The sequence below is a fragment of the Balaenoptera ricei genome, chromosome X (genome assembly GCF_028023285.1).
Source record: "Balaenoptera ricei isolate mBalRic1 chromosome X, mBalRic1.hap2, whole genome shotgun sequence".
Lineage (NCBI taxonomy): Eukaryota > Metazoa > Chordata > Mammalia > Artiodactyla > Balaenopteridae > Balaenoptera > Balaenoptera ricei.
The window spans coordinates 117,895,122-117,912,013 of NC_082660.1; positions in this window are offsets into that span (position 1 = coordinate 117,895,122).

Consider the following 16,892-nt stretch of genomic DNA (forward strand, 5'->3'; position numbering starts at 1 on the left):
TGGGTCTCATTGATTACAATGACCCTAACTGAGGCCGTATTGCACAGAGGAACAAAACAGACTTCCAGAGAGATCTTAAAATGAAAGAAGAAGGACTGTATAATGATGAGTAGATCTTCCCAAAGAGCCTGGCTTTAGAGAAGAGGGATGATTCAGGGTACCACCCTGACAGAATATGTGTGCCGCAGGAGACCATAACTTTGCTGTGGGCAGCCTATCCAGCTGCAATTAATAATGGAGAGAAGAGAGTGTTCTCACTTTGCAATATCTAAGGGGAGGTAGTGGTCATGGTGATTTAAAACACAGTTCTAGTCTCAGAGGAGACTGTGGTGGACCTATTTGGAGGCTGCATCTGTGGATTCTAAGCTCTGCCAACTGACGCGGTAAGTGACAACCAGGACTAATTTGTCATCAACTGACAACACCTATGGGAATTCTCAGAAAATGTTGGGGTATCTGTCAAAGACTATGTTGGTTATATAGTCAAATAAGTGGGATCTGCAGAGTTGGCAAGATTTTGACACTAGTGATACAATCTCAGTACAATCTGGTTGGTGGACTTGGGAAAAGAGACAATATTTCAATGAATTTCTGAAGCTATGAAAGTATCCCTCAAACAGGAGGGCTGGATATTGCAGATAGAGTCTGCTAACTAAAAATGTAGAGCAAAGTGAGAAAAAGGAAACCACTGTTAGCTCCGTTTGTGATGGGACAAAAAATAGCTAATATGTGAGAAGGAACATGCCAATTTTTCTTATAACTGCCTGTCACATCCCTATCTGAGATTTTCCTTGTTCATTTATCTATTTGACTAATTGTTTTTCTCCCCCTACTACAAGGTAAGCTCCAGAAGAACCTGAATTTTTGTCACTTTTGTTCTCTGCTGCAGATAGTAACACTCAATAAAAATTTGTTCAATGAAAGAATAAGTAACATAGTACCTTCTTTGAAAGTTTAAGTAACATTCAACAAAAATAATTGAAATATTTGATGGGTGGCCAAAGTATGTCCTTCAAATTCAAAGTGGTGAGTTTTGGGGGGCAGGGATACAGTGAATTCTACAAGTACCATTTTGCATTCATCTGACATTTGTGTAGTCATTTTTTGTTTGTTTGTTTGTTTGTTTGGTATCTCAGCAACTAATGCTTCATGCAAGTACCACATAACCTGAACTTCAGAGAACTAGGTCCTCTGAAGCATGAATCACGCTAAGCCTGATAAACTTTAATTAAATTTGTGTGTCTCTTGTTTCCACAAGGGCGTTTAATGTTTTTTTAGAACATTAATAGGAATTAGCCTTGCAGTAAATTTCCTTGTACCTTACATAGCGTCTTGCATAGTGTTATACATAGAGAAATCAACAGTAAGTAGTTGTATAATAAATGAAAGAAAGGATGAAGGAAAGAATTGAACGTACTCTAGCACCAGGTGAACTTAGATTATTGTCCCAAGGTAGCTGAAATAAATAAATAACCATGAATCTGATCTAACAGTAGCTCCCATTTGCTCTGGAAGCTGAAGTAGAAGATATTGAGGTTTTTGGAAATATGAGTTATGCGCTCTTCAAGTTCTCTTTCTTTCCTTCCTTCCATCTTCCCTCCCTCTCTCTTTCCCCCCTCCCTCTCTCTTCCCTCTCTCCTTTCTCTCTCTCTCCCTTCTCTCTCTTTCTTTTTATTTTTCTTTTAACCGACCAGATGTTCCAGTACTTTGTGAAGGCTGTGCTGGTTTCAGGGTGTTGTGCTGAGGGAAATAGTTTGTGAACATTGTTGAATGTTATTCCTTTTAGAATTAAAAATGACAGCAATTATCTTGGAACACTTAATTATTCCATTAAATCATTGGACCAGTTACCTTAAGGGAAAAAAGAAGACAAGATCATGACTGTGACTAATAACATCAGAATTCTTTACATCAAGAAGAGTATCTGGTACAGATAAAGAGGAGGGTGAATCCAATAGGAAAATATTTGAATTACACATTGGCATTCTTATTTTTAGAAAAGAGAAAAATAAGAAAGAATTCAATTGGAATGTAAAATCAAGCACCTGCTGTCTTAATGTTTTTTTATGAAAAAACAAAAAGTGATAGAGAATAAGAGCAAAGGTTGGTAAGGCATATCATAGGAACAAAGAAAGTGATAAAAATAATATTTTTCTAAATTAGTGTTAATGAAGAAACTACCACATAGCTATGTTGTTAAATTGATCTTAGACTGGTTTTGTACCAGGAGTGGTTCTAGAGAAACAGAATATAAGGATGAGTTTTCTGAATTGGTTCTAGGGTTCCTGGGATTGATTCTCTAATCTGATTAGATTTAAAGACACTAATGACTATTTCCAGTAGTAGCAAAACACTGATTGTCCATAGTGTGATCTGGCAATAGAGATATGCAAAACATCGTCATTGGGTACTCCTAATCAACTACTTAGAAGAAGCAGGGAGCTAGGTGACTTTCTGTATAATGCTTTTGAACATTTTTGGAAAACTAACAAGTATAATGATGCTGGTTGGTTGCTCCTAATGTCCCTGGACAAAGTGGTGAAAGAAAAGGATGAGCTCAAGGATTCAAATTCCCAGCTCAAACACTGCATAAATGACCTAAAAGCTTCTATATGTGCCCTGAAGGAGACCCTTGTCTCCCATAGCTGCAGGGCTGAAATTGCTGAAAATCAGAACTTGATCTTGCAACTGGCTGAATTAGAGCATAAGTTGAACTCCCAGCCTCCCAGGGTAACTACTGTTAAAGCGAGAGCATTGGTTAGGAAAGAATGAGTTGGGATGAGAACATGTGGAATGATCTTGCTAAAGCTGGGTACATTGAGCCCCTACATTCTGTTGAGTACCTTTTTAATCAGTGGAAGAGGTCTATCCACCCCCAACAGAAGTATCCTCCTCCACCCCAGAAAAGCTGCCTCCCCGTTCCGAGTGGCAGGGGCATCCTTACCCACAGTGGTTTGGGCCTTTCCACCTCCACCTGCATCACCTGAGGAAACCTTAATGGCCTCCCCCAGAGGCATTTGTCATGCAAGGCAATGCCGATTCTCCTCAGGACCCACCCCACCACCTGTCCTTCTTCTAGACGTATAGCTAGACTCAAATCCCAGCAGGCCCCTAAAGGAGAGGTACAATGTGTGACCATGAGGAGATATCTTATACCTGAAAAGGACTACTTGAGTTTTCTAATTTACACAGACAAAAATCCAGGGAACACTTGTGGGAATGGATACTAAGAATATGGTATAATGATTGAACATAAAGTGGGATCAAGCTGAATTTATTGGCATGTACTTACTAAAAAGAGATTCTGCATTTAACATTGCAGCTTGGGGAGTTAGAATGGCCTCAAACAGTTTGGTTGGTAGACTCAATCATGGACTAAAAAATGGCCCATTTTGGGGTGAATTGGAAATGCCCGACATCCCTTGGTTTATTGTAGAGGAAAGGACTCAAAGGTTTAGGAAGATTGGAATGTTACAGTGGAATTTTCATTTAAGACTTTCTCACACGTGCTGGAAGACATACTTTTCATCAGTACTGTGAGGAATTAATTTGTGAAGGGAACTCAGGCATCCTTGAAGAGCTCTGTGATCACTCTTCTCAGTCACTGAATTGAGAAACCAAATGCAGTGGGAGTACTTGGATCCCAGAGTGTTGTTAGGCAGAGTTTGGAGGCAACATATTCTTTATTTGGGTGTGTTACTCCAGCCATTTACCAAATAACTAAAAAAGTTTTGAATGGGGCTTATAACCAAACAAGGCTCAGCACCAGCTCCAGGCTGCTGTGCAAGTTGCTCTTCCACGTGGGCCACATGATCCAGAAGATCCAAAGGTGCTTGAAGTGTCAGTGCAGATAGGGATGCTGTCTGGAGCCTTTGGCGGCTACCAGAGGTGAATTGCCTTGCAGGCCTTTAGGATTTTGAAGCAAGGACCTGCCATTATCCACAGATAATTACTCTCCTTTTCAAAAATAGCTCTTTGCATATTACTGGGCTTTTGTAGAGACTGAACGCTTAACTATGGGTGGCCAAGTTACCATGTGACCTGAGCTGCCCATCATGAACTGGGTGTGATCTGAGCCACCAAGCCATAAAGATGGGCGTGCACAGCTGCATCCATCATCAAATGGAAGTGGTATATACATGATCAGACAGGAGCAGGCCCTGAAGGCACAAGTGAGTTACATGAAAAAGTGGCCCAAATGCTCATGGTCCCTACTCCTGCTACACGGCCTTCTCTCTCTCAGCTGCACCTATGGCCTCATGGGGAGTCCCCTACAATCAGTTGACAGAGAAAGAGAAGACTTGGACCTGGTTTAGAGATGGTACTGATAAGCAGGCACTACCCCAAGACAGCTGTAGCGCTACAACCTCTTTCTAAGACGTTTCTGAAGGACAGCGGTGGAAAAAAAAATCCTCCCAGTGGGCAGAACTCCAAGAGGTGTACCTGTGTGTTCACTTTGCTTAGAAGGAGAAATGACCAGATGTGCAACTAGATACCTAATCATGGGCCGTATCCAATGGTTTGGCTGGTTGTTCAGAGACTTGGAAGGGTCATGGTTGGAAAATTGGTAGCAAAGAAATTTTGGGAAAAGGTATGTAGCTAGACCTCTCTGAATGGGCAAAACACTTGAAGATACTTTGTGTCCCGTGTGAATGCTCACCAAAGTGTGACTTCAGGGGAGGAGGATGTTAATAATCAAGTGGACACCAGTAAGCCTCTTTCCCCAGCCATCCCCATCATCGCCCACTGGACTCATGAACAAATTTGCCATGGTGGCAGGGATAGAAGATATGCATGGGCTCAGCTGGCTTAAAGATGGAGGGGGCCACAAGGCAAGAAACGTGGGTGGCCTCTGGTGGCTGAGAATGACTCCTGGCCAGTAGCCAACAAGGAAACAGAGACCTGACTCCTATGACCACTTGGAAATGAATTCTGCCAGCAACCTGAATGAGCCTGGAAATGGATTCTTCTCAGAACCTCCAGAAAGAAGCACAGCTCTGCTGACACTTCTTGTCAAACCTGGAGCGGAGAAATGTTAAGCCCGTCTGGATTTCTGACTTACATAAGCATGAGATAATAGATACATGCTGCTTTCAGCTACTACGTGTGTGGCAATTTGTTACACAGCAGTAGAAAACTAGCTGCAGATTTGAAATTTGAAGACTGACTAAGGTTTAGTTGGGTGAAGGGTAGAGGGGTGGAGAAGACAGACTTGTTATAGGTAGACAGGGTAACGTGCACGGTCCTGAGCAGGAGGAAGGATGGAAGGGTGAGGACTGAACGAAAACCAGAGTGACCGGCTCATAGAGAGAGACAGCAGCACAACACGAGGTTGGAGAGAGATGCAGGAGCCAGGTCATGAGGAGCTTGGTGGGCCAAGGTAAAAAGTTTGGTCTTTCTGGGCTTCCCTGTTGGCGCAGTGGTTGGGGGTCTGCCTGCCAATGCAGGGGACGCGGGTTCGAGCCCTGGTCTGGGAGGATCCCACATGCCGCGGAGCAACTGGGCCCGTGAGCCACAACTACTGAGCCTGCGCGTCTGGAGCCTGTGCGCATCTGGAGCCTGTGCGCATCTGGAGCCTGTGCTCCGCAACAGGAGAGGCCGCGATAATGGGAGGCCCACGCACCGCGATGAGGAGTGGCCCCCGCTTGCCGCAGCTGGAGGGAGCCCTCGCACAGAAACGAAGACCAACACAGACATAAAAATAAATAAATAATAAAATAAAATTAAAAAAAAAAAAAAGTTTGGTCTTTCTTCTAAAGCAGTGGCCATTCTCAAAATTTTGTCCTCAAAACCCCTTTATGCTCTTAAAAATTAATGAGAACCTATACCAACTACCACCAAAGCTTTTGTTATTATGAGCTATATCTTTAGATAGTTACTCTATTAGAATTGAAAGCAGGGAAGTGTTTAAAAATATTTACTTACTAATTCATTTTCAGACAATAAACCCATTAACATTTTAAAATGAAAACTAGCTATATTTTCTAAAGCAAACCAAAAATAGTGAGAAGAGTGGCATTGCTTTACATTTTTGCACATGTCTTTAATTCTGGCTAAATAAAAGAAAGCTGGGTTCTCATCTCTTCTTCTGCATTCATTGTGTTGTGCTATGTTGTTTTGGTTGAATTATTTGAAGAAAATTCAGCTTCACCAAGATATATAGTTGGAAAAGGGAGAGGTATTTAAATAGCCATCTCAGATAACTGTGGATATTCTTTTTTGATACTAGACCAAAACTCAATATGTCACAAAAGTTAGCTGTAATGTGAAATTTGAAGCCATATCAACAAAATCTGTAAACTCATTTTGAAAAACATATATTGGTATATCTTGCACTTTGAATGAGTCTTTTACCCACTCATAATTTTACAATACACTGCCTTGGTCGTTTGAATGATATTGGTTCAGTGATTTATGCAGAATTTCCAAGTGTTGACATATATTATACAATATTTAAAAATTGCATTCATTGATTTCACTACCAATGTCATCAGAAAAGTCTTATATATTGGGAATCTTTCATATTCACAGTTGCAGATGTAGGTTTTCCAAAATTCTAACTTTCAATTGAAAGAGGGAATTTCATCATGGCCCAAAAATACTGTCTTTTCCTTGAAGTGACAGGCTCACTTATTTCATTTTTGAGAAAATGTCTGCAAAATACCTGAGCCTGAATAACCATAGTTTTTTTTGCCAGTGGTTCTGTCATGTAAAAATGGCATTCATGGGGAAAAGCGGCTAGTTCAGCTCACGATTCAAACAATTATACAGGTGCTTTTCCTCAAGTCTACAACAGAAATGCATTATGCACAGTTTTCATTTTATAACATTGAACATATTAAAAAGACATATACTCAAGGGTCAATACTTAATAAAAAGTAATAATATTTACTGACTTATCAAGGACACTATTACATGAATATGGCTTTGTTCTTTCAAACTGTGAGTGTGTGGTGGTAAAAAATATAATTACTAACTATTACAGTTTGGTGCCAGTGCCTTGATTTACACCAAGGCACCAGCAGTTTTACTGTCTGTTGCTTTTGCACCATCTGTGAAAATGTCAACAAGTGAAAAAGGCAAATCATCTTTTAGTATTACTATGAATATAGATTTGACCTTGTCAATCCTTGTAAGGGTCCTAGGGATGCCCAGGGGTCCACCAACAATGCTTTGAAAACTGTCATTCACAAAAAAGAACATTGTCTGTGATGGATTTTAAGCCAGGCAGAGACACGATCAGAATTGATTATAGTAGAAAGTCTCAATTGCCACATCTGTGAAATGAGTATAATAATAGTACTGACTATCCATGGCGATTGTGAAAATTAAATTAAATAATTCAGGAAAATATGCTGAAAATAGTGCCTGGCACGTAACAAGCACTCAGTAAATGTCAGTCATTATTATCATCCCTGGTTGAAAGTTCTACGTCTTATAAGACGGAGAAAGCCTTTTGAAGTAAGTGCATTTTATTCATTGGTGAAATATTAATTGTGCACTTATTATGTGAAGAATCATGTGCAGATGGTTAAATCAAAGCGATAAGGTGTTGTTGTTTCATAGAACTTTGTTTAAGGTGATACATGTATCTTACCTGCCTGTTAGGAATACTAACACATACCTAGTAGAATTGTTGTGAAGACTAAATAGGATAAACCTGATCCTAGCTCTAGATATGGCAGAGAAAACTGCTAAATGTACCAACTGTCTTAGTGAATACTAAGAAATTGAGAAGCAAGGCAGTTTCCTGAGGTTCATGGAATATCTAATTCAAATCCATTTTGCTTTCCATTTCTGCAGAGTTAAGAATGGGCACATTTTGGCCTGATGTAGCTGGCAAATAGTTATAGTTCTCTCTTTCTCTTCTGCAGATACAGTGACACCCAGGCTTTGCTAGAAACATCTTCATTGCTCTGTGTTTGACCTCAGAAAAAAAGGCAATGTTCTCAATGTACTGGATAGGAGCAGATGTGAAAATAACATCTGACTCAAATTCTACAGCTCAGAGTTCTTTTAGCGGAATTCTTTTGTTGAAGGTCACATACTCTGGAGTCACAAAACTACTACTGTGATTTATAAGCAAAGATCTAATTAGAGCTTAATATGTAATTCTTCAACTTTATAAAGCCAATGATCTAATAGTATTTGTAATATCCTAGAATTGCTCTTTGCTTTGTAAATTAATTATGGACATCTCATCTTGGGGTATTGTGCAAAGCCAGAAGAACAATATGGAGAAATTGTGAAAGTAACGGAGATTAAGACATGCAATTTCACTTTTGTAGCCATGTTTTGTCCCCGGTCATTCTTCAAGCCTACCACCCACATTCTTTTCCATATGAAGTAAATAATCAAGTGAGTCAATCTTCTCATCCTACTTTTGTTCATTTTCATAGAAACCGTAGATTCCCAGACTCTTATACTAATGCATAGTTCTTCATCTGTGAAAAAAAATGTTTCAGTGTCTTGAAATTAAGTAGGAAAAAAATGTAAGGATTTTGGGGAAGTGTCGGTTTTGTCTGATCTAATATTTCTGTTTCGAGTCTCTCTAAAAATCACATTCTGGCATAGGTGCAGCCTGTACTTTGTGCACTTTTAAAGCAAAAGGAGAGCGAAGCCTTTGGGAATTTCCTTGGCTTGTTTTGTGTGGGGCTGTCAAACTCTGTAACAATCAATCAATCATTCTTTAATTGACAAGGAACATTGTGTACCACCCATAAAGTCACGTCAGGGAATGACAGTACATAATCCGTATCTGTATGTGCTTGCTCCACTTAACAGGTCCGGCAAAAACTGCCAGATTCTACCCATAGGCAAAGAAATCAACGTTTGCAATTCTGTCAGTGAACTTAAGATGTGGACTTCTAAAACAGAGAAATCTTCAGTTCATCTAAGCAAACTCTTCATTTTGCAGATGAAAAAAAAAATGAGGCCCAAAGATGGGGCTGACTTGCCTAAGGATACAGAACAAGCTAGAAAGTAGAGCCAAGACTAGAAGTCCGCTGTCCTCCCAGCTCAGTGCTCGTTCTTGTATGTTGGCTCCAAGAATGGAGGTCATGACACAATGTGAAAAGTCAAAAAAGGCAAAAGAGTTTTATATCCAGTAACATTCCACAGAAATATTATTATTCCACAGAAATAAAAGTATTACCATTGTCATGGCATATTTGCCAAAAAATAGCCTCAAAGGTGTCAATAAGGAACTTAAGGGTAGAGGGAAAATGTCTCTGACAGTTTTCCTTATTTTTTGGCCACGCCACACTGCTTGTGGGATCTTAGTTCCCCGACCAGGGATCGAACCCAGGTCCCTGGCAGTGGAAGCATGGAGTCCTAACCACTGGACCACCATGGAATTCCTTCTGATAGTTTTCTTATAAGGGCTGACTAATTTGGTTATTACTCTTAGGTTCAGGTGAGTTTTCTGAATCATATAACATGCTAGACTACATTTTTCTAATCTGTCATTGGCACTGAGTTCTTAGTCTCATTTTCTTGATTACTAGGTAAAGAAAAAAATAAACCTTGAAAAATAATAAAAATTACCTGGCCAAATGATTTGCAATTTGCTGGTGACTATATTGCTGTTGAGAAATATGATAAAGCCACACTGCTGGGTATTTTCCCAGAATGAGGTTTCATGGAGTTTGGGCACATCAAAAATTGTACATTGATTTATATATTGTCAGTTTAATTAAATGTCATATTCTGTAGCTGATGATATGGTAGGCTGTGGGTTGGTGAAAAATCCTGAAGTATAATAACATGAAAAATCTTTGCACACAGATTCTGAGTGTGCTATAATAGTCACATGTCTGCCTGCAAACAGAATTTTCAATAACATTGAAGTGACTTGCCAAAAACAATTTTAATATGAGAGTGATCTAATCTAAACCTGAACTTCTGCACAGAAGGTTAGATTTCCGTTTGTATGTATATGAATGTTAGAAGAGGAACAAAATATTACATGTAAATTACAAAGTTTGTTTTTTTTTGGGAGGGAAATTACCATTGGACTTGTATATAAGGGCTGAGTTATAGTCTAAACACATCAGAATGCTGGTATCCTTTGTTTTAAAAAAGTAATCCTTTCCTTTTGATCGGCATACAGAGAGATTATAAAATGAAGGTGGAGGAAAAGGAAGAATTTTTCAATAAATGATACTAGAGCAAATGGCTAGTCATTGGGGGGGAAATTAAATCATATCTGATGACTTAAATCAAAATAAATTCCACATAATTTAAAAATTTAAATGTAAAAGAAAAATGAAATACTAAAGTAAAAGAAATACCAAAAGTGCTTGAAGAATCTATAGATGAATATTTTTATAACTTTGTAGTAGAGAATGCTTTTCCAAAGATGACATAAAAGGCAGAGGCCATGAAAGATTGGTAGATGTGAATACATGTATGAAAAACATTTATATATAGTAAAAACAGCATAGTCAAGGTAAATATCAAACTGGGGGAAAAATAATTGTTACATATAACAAAGGGTTATTAGATATAATATACAAAAAGCTCTAACAAATAAATGACAAATGCATATCCCAATAGAAGGTAGGAAAACAATGTAAATAGCAATTCAGAAAAGAAGATATGTAAATGTCCATGTCGTACATGAAAAAAACAATCAATCTCACTAGTAATTATGGACTTGGAAAAAAAAAAGTGAGACTTTTTTTTTTTTGGCCTATCACATAGCAACTTTAGTTTGTTTTTTATTTGAAACACTTGTGTTGGGAAAAAGAGTATATTATATGGGTTCCATTGTCATAGATGTCATCATTGTCATTTTATTTTCCATAAACAGCAAGTTACCAGATTCACTGAAGCCCATTGTTGGGTGTTTGGCAAATTAAAGGCTATGATTATTTGGCCAGGCAACTCTGCCATCTCCTCTGAATCCGTAATATCGTTTAGTGCTGAGTAGGAGATGTTTTCAGTCTGGATCTTCCGGTGGCATGAGCTCTGCATGCCCATGGAGTGATATGCTCTTTGGGGAATGGAGATCAGGCATGGAATGGTGAAATTTCTCCCACTAGTTTTTGGACAGACTGACATTAATGGTTCTACAATTAACACTTGATACTTAAACACAGTTGGAATGTAATCAGTCTCCTCATAAATCAGCAAACCCTGTGATATGACACATAGCCCAGGCCAAATCCTAGTGAGCTTTTTTCTTTCAAATTTTATTGTTCGATTTTTTTCAGACATACAAAAAGGTTGAAAGAATAGCACCATGAACAGTCAAATAGCTACCACGTCGACTGAACAATTGAAACCACCATATTTTAAACACATTTTGGAGACCTGTTTCTAAACATCTTTCTAGATCTAAAGGCATACAAATATGCATTTACAAGAATGAGGTCATACTTTACATGTTATTCTGCAGTGCCTTTTGAATTTTTTACTTAAAAATATATTATAAATATCTTTTCAGATTTCACTAAATGTTCTTCCACAACATCATGTTTAATGGTCCCTTAGCATATGTTGTATGGATCACTTATAATTTTCATAACCAATTCCCTATGGTTGTACATTGGTGTTGTTTCTAATTCTTCATTATAATGAAAAAAGAGATCAATGAAATTCATGTGTCTTTTTGCCTTTGGGTGAAAATCTGCTGGGGTAAATTCCTAGGCTGAGGATTGAGAGTCAAAGGACATGTGCATTTTATACTTTGCTTAGTCTACTTTTGAGGCAAGATTAGTGGCAGACAGCTCTAAAAGTCTACTTTAGAGATTTGATGACGTCATTTACATGCTACCATTGAGGAATTCGTAGTTCCTTGGAAATAAAATATATCGATACCTGAAGCATACCTATTTTGATATCAAATAATTTTTGGCTACTTGGGCTAAAACATATCCTTAAAATGTATCACATAGCCTCCTGATTTCTTAAAAAGACTATGCTCAGGGGCTTCCCTGGTGGCGCAGTGGTTGAGAATCTGCCGCCAATGCAGGGGACATGGGTTCAAGCCCTGGTCTGGGAAGATCCCACATGCCACGGAGCAACTAGGCCCGTGAGCCACAGCTACTGAGCCTGCGCGTCTGGAGCCTGTGCTCCGCAACAAGAGAGGCCGCGATAGTGAGAAGCCCGCGCACCGCGATGAAGAGTGGCCCCCGCTCGCCGCAACTGCAAAAAGCCCTCGCACAGGAACGAAGACCCAACACAGCCAAACATAAAAATAAAAAACTCACATATTCAAAAAAAAAAAGACTATGCTCAACATAGTTTAATCAATATTACTCTTTTACAAGAAGATTCAAGTCATGGTGTGTTTTTCTGGACTATTTGCTCCCACACTAAATGGCCCCGGATTCTCCTAACTTCCTTACATTATCAGATCCTAGTGTGTGGAATACAACATCCCTCTCTTTTCTGCCTCCTTCTGCTCCTCTTCCCACGTCAATAATCTAATAAGAACTGAGGAAAAAAACAATAATTAAACTTATTAAGCCACAATTTACATCCAATTCTAAGTCAATAGACTCTGACCTGAAGCCACTTTCACTCCAGTGTTGCACATCGCTTCTCAGAATCCTTTGACACTGACTTCCCAATTGACATCTTTGTACAGTTGTTGAGATTGGTAAGAATTGACTTGAAGATAAGCAAAGTGTTTCCATCACAATGCAGTAGGTTCTTTTTTAAAATTTTTTATTGTAGTATAGTTGCTTTACAGTGTTGTGTTAGTTTCTGCTGTACAGCAAAGTGAATCAGCTATACGTATGCATATATCCCCTCTTTCTTGGATTTCCTTCCCACTTAGGTCACCGCAGAGCGCTGAGCAGAGTTCCCTGTGCTATACAGTAGGTTCTCATAGTTATCTATTTTATACATAGTATCAATAGTGTATATACATCAATCTTCACAACGCAGTAAGTTCTTATCAACGTAAAATACTTTCAATTAAGGCCAAGTCTGCATAAGTTTATATTATTTGTCTTGACTCAACTTGTCCACCAGCCTAACCTCTCCAACCAAAGGAAGAAAATATTAGAGGCAGAAATGTCCACTGCTGACCAGGTTTCATTAAACTTTTTCTTCCCAGTAATTGTTTCCAATTATGCATTAAACAGGAAGTCCTACACTTTTATTCTGTAAAGTGATGGTTTTGTCACTAAAATTAGCCTATACACATAGTGTGCCAGGCACATTTTATGGGAGAAAAAAATGATGCCCATATAGCAAGAAATTATCTGCTAAATTCACTCACACTCAAGCATGAGCTGGGTCTACATAATCAAAGTGAAGTGGAGAATTTAAGTAATTTGAGATAATTCAGACCAGAAAAATCTACCCCAAAACCTTTCACCTAATTGCATCAATTATCTAATTGAAGCAGACCTTGGAGAATTGGGGCTTGAATTATTCTGATAATGGATTTAATTTTCATTTAGTTGTGTATATGAAAATACACCCACATACACTCTACCTTGAAGCTTTCTTTTTAGTGACAAGCTAATGCAGCCTTCATTACTACAACTGACACAATATTTCACTTGTCATTTCCTCACATTGGCATATCCTGACCATAAGATCTCATTGGCATGGTTATAATACAGCTCTAGGGGGAAAGTTTCAATTTTCTACAACTTGAATTATGTAACTGAATATTGTTTTAGGAGGTGAGGAATGGAGAATTTGTACACTTCTGATATAGACTCAAATTTTTTCTATTTTCCTATTTTTGTTTTTTTACAAAATGATTTCTTACTTTTTTTGTATATCTGACATTTTGCTGGAGAAGCTGGAAAACCTTTGTTGGAGAGAAGAGGGCCTGGGAGAGTTTCACTGCTCAGTTCTGCTAATTCAATAAGAAAGTATTGATATACTGTGTTCATACAGAGCTCAAAAGATTCCACACATTATCAAATATACAGCTCCCCACATTAATTAAACCCTCTGAACTGGCAGTAGGGACCCACTAGTTAGTCCCTCTGCTCTTGAAAGCAAAACATCTTCTTTCTGCTTCCCTGCTCAATCACTACTAACTTTGAGTAGTTCAGAAGCATCAAGTATTTGCCTATTCAGACTTTGCCACTAATGGATACCTAAAGACTATTCAATCCAAGCCAGTATCACAAACAGAAACTTATAAGTACAGACTATTGTAGGAGTTATTTCATTCAACAAACATTTAGTGGCACTGTGATGGGCCCCGGAGATACAAGATAAGTACAGTCCCCACCCTCCAAAAGTCTTCAGCGTAGTCAAGGAGGAGACAAATAAACTGGCAAATTTCAATCTAAACTGAGAGTGTTCCAGGAGGGTAACTGATCACAGGGTACTGGGGGAGCACAGAGAGGGGTCCCTGACCAAGACTTGCCCTGGGGGTCAGAGAAAGCATTCCAGGCCATAGTCAAGCTTCAGTTTTAGGGTGATAGGACACTATTCAAGAGTTATAAGGTAGGAAATGAAGTTATGAGATCACTCTGGCTGTGTGCTAAAGAAATTGGTGGGGAGTGGGAAGGATGGCAAGAGGAAACGCAGGAGGACCAACTATCAGGGTGTTACAGTGGTTCAGGTAAGAAAGGATGCAGTGAAAGATGGAGATTAAGTGAAGAGTTGAAAAAGATATTAAGAGAGAGAATCAAAAGGATTTGGTGATTAACTGGATGTGGGGGGTGTGAAGGAGGAGAGGGAGAGATGTTCATTAAGACTCCTTCATTTCTGGCTGGGGCAGCTGGGCGAGTGATGACCATTCATTGAGCCAGGAAATGCAGACAGGAAGAGGAGCAGGTTTGGTGTAGGAGAAAGATGATGAAGTCAGTTTTGAACCTGTAGAGTTTGAGGTGAGGTGTCAATAGGATTTTCAAGTGGAGATCCGGTAGGCAGTGGGCAGTTGGCAATATGGGTTTAGACTCAGGTAGGAGCTCTGAACTGGAGGCATTGAGGTGGGATTCCTCAGTATATAGCTGGTAACTGAAGCTATGGGAAAAATTAACATGTCCTAGAGGAGAGTGTATAGAGTTCAAAGAGACAAGAGCCCAGGATAGAAACAGCAAGAATACCATTACATAGAGAATAGGTAGAGGAAGAGGGGCCACCATAAGACAAGAGTAGCCAGGGAAGTAGGAGAAAAAACTGGATATTAGAGTCAGATAGACCTGGGTTTGTTCCCCTGCTCTAGTTACTTGTGTCCTTATGCAAATTACTTAGCTTTTCCAGCTTCATTTTCTTAATCTTTATTGAATTAAAATTAGTAACATCTACTCCCATGTTGTTAGGACTAAAGAAATAAACACAAGCAAAAAGAAAGCTCATGACATAATAAATCACAGTCAATCATAAAGGAAAAAATCATTTTACCTATAGATTTATTCTAGGAATGATGGAAGCAAATGCAGATTTCTGTTTGTTTTTTTAAGATTATTCAATGACATATTACTTATTAATAGCAAAATCTTTCATATGACCTTGAACTAATACAAAGTGCTAGATGTCAATTAAGACACGCAAGAATAAGAGATTTTATCCCGTATCAGACCTAACTAATATTTTGAAAGATACAGGCTATTTAAACAATAGAGGTAAATGTACTGGCAAAACCTAGAGAAGCATGGGATCAGCAACCCTTTGGTGTAAGTGAAGAATCTTTCTTTAGTATAAATAATTGCCTATTCTGATTTATCAATTTCATAAATTCAAATTTTATTTCAACAGATTTTCTTAAATCAGGGCCCACATCTGGTTATATTTACAGCCATTGTTAAAGTACATGAGCAAGAGTATTATCAATGCCATCTTTTTATTATCACTCTTAGATAGATTTGTGGTATAATGGATGTTTAAATTAATTACTATAAATACAGATGCAAAGTTATTGAATATTCCCAATTCTTAATTTTTTTCACAGAACCTTCTCTCTTTCACTTTGCTAACAGCATTTACAAATTTAGCTCATCATGATTGAACCCTTAAAAGTTAGCTAGAACTCTCAACATCTATAGCAACATCCAGGCTGCAATGTCATTAGTATTTTCAGACTTACAGATGGTCACATTGGCTACTGTTTGACAAAAGGCAGAACATGAATGCAGCTGGCTTCCTGGGAGCCATTCATGGATGTGGCCAATCAGAGTGTACCTGCAGGCCTCTGGTCAGGATACACTGACCACTTTTTGGCAGTCTCGTGCAGTGAAAGAGCATTTATGGTGTCAAGTGAGGAGCAATTGGATGTGCATGTACCAGAACAAACAGGGTAATAAAATCTACAGCAACCAACTGCAATCCTGAAATCTGAAGGGTTGTTTTCCATTTGAGAAAGTAGGAGAGGAAGAACTGTGAGAAAAAAGGGCTCCTTCATATAAAGGACAAGGACAATACTGGACCACCCACCTATCCACTCCACTCTCAGGTGACTTCTATGATCTAAAATTACAACAATGTTATTCACGTTAACTTCTGTGTATTGAACATGCAATATGAGCCAGGCCTAGAGCTACAAGGATGAATACAGCAGTTCCTGGCCTCTAGGAACTCATAGTTCGGTGAGGGTGACAGGCACATTAATGAGTAATTACCCAACAATGGAATTAGGGCTTTAATAGATGTGTGAACAAAATGCTGTGTTGGAGCCAGAAAGTACAGGGACTTAACTGCATCACAAAGGGTTCGTACTTGTTCCAGTAGAGAGTCCTTGATGCTTTGTGAGCAGGGAAGTGACATGGACAAATAAATGTTTAATTTTAAAAATCTGGTGTCTTAGTGTAGTAAGAACAAGGATATGGGTGAAATTATAGGAAAGAAAATACTTAGGAGACTATTTAATTAATTCTGATATATTACAAGAAGGATTTGAATTAAAAGAGTGATGGTAGTAACTGAAATAAAAGAACATATAGAAGTGTCTGTTATTTCAATGGAAGAAT